This window comes from Monodon monoceros, unplaced genomic scaffold (genome assembly GCF_005190385.1).
Source record: "Monodon monoceros isolate NGI ecotype Baffin Bay Population unplaced genomic scaffold, NGI_Narwhal_1 Super_Scaffold_18, whole genome shotgun sequence".
Taxonomy (NCBI): domain Eukaryota; kingdom Metazoa; phylum Chordata; class Mammalia; order Artiodactyla; family Monodontidae; genus Monodon; species Monodon monoceros.
The window spans coordinates 65,332,931-65,333,761 of NW_021703774.1; the positions used below are offsets into that span (position 1 = coordinate 65,332,931).

Here is an 831-nt window from a genome sequence, read left to right on the forward strand (position 1 = left end):
GGAGGAGGAGGAGGAGGAAGCGGCGACGAGAGTGCGCTCGGGCGAGCCCGGTGCCGGCGTCTCGGGGCGGCCCGGGCTGTGCAGCGTTGGTGGTATAGTGGTGAGCATAGCTGCCTTCCAAGCAGTTGACCCGGGTTCGATTCCCGGCCAACGCAGCAGGCTGACCTTTTGCCGAGCTCCGCGGGCGGCCGGCCCGGGGCCTGTGAGGGAGAGCTGGGAGCAGGGAGCTCGGTGGCCCTAGCGGCTCTTCTTGTGTGTGCGAGAAGCAGGCGCGCAGTGTTCTGAGGGTGCTGCAAGCAGGAAGGACGGGAGGACGCGTGGATTGCCAGGGGGCGGCTCGTGGCTGGACTCGGAAAGGCGGGGTCTTGGCGCCAAGGTGGCGCCGAGCGGCTGCTATGGGTCGAGCAGGAGCAGCGGTAGAGCTTGACGCTCCCTGGTGGTCTAGTGGTTAGGATTCGGCGCTCTCACCGCCGCGGCCCGGGTTCGATTCCCGGTCAGGGAAGCCTTTCTTCTTCCTCTCTACCTCACACCGTCCACAGCCCACTTTTAGGCCACGCTTGCTCCGCGGCCTCGGCGTCGCGCCCTGCCCGACAACGGCCGCCCGGTGCCCTGCACCTGCAGCCCAAGCCCTGCCACGCACCCTCCACCCTCCCCGCCCGGCCAAACCTTTTGGCCGCACTGGCGCGCGCCCACTCGAGGCCTTCGACGTCCCGTGTCTTCGTTTTCACTCGCTTGCCTCAGCCCCAAACACGAATGGCCGGGGCAGCGCCTCTCCCCGCCGAGGCTGTGGCCACGAGCAAACGCCCCCGCCTGTGTTTGGACTCTCCAGCA

General features: G+C 68.4%; 2 non-coding genes across 2 annotated transcripts; both read left to right on the forward strand.

The window, feature by feature from the left end:
• The first annotated feature begins 83 nt into the window (after window positions 1-83).
• On the forward strand, window positions 84-155 carry TRNAG-UCC. The gene has a single exon. It is a non-coding gene; the product is annotated as a tRNA-Gly (tRNA).
• Window positions 156-430: 275 nt separating this feature from the next.
• Window positions 431-502, forward strand: TRNAE-CUC. Its single transcript has one exon. It is a non-coding gene; the product is annotated as a tRNA-Glu (tRNA).
• The last annotated feature ends 329 nt before the right edge of the window (window positions 503-831 follow it).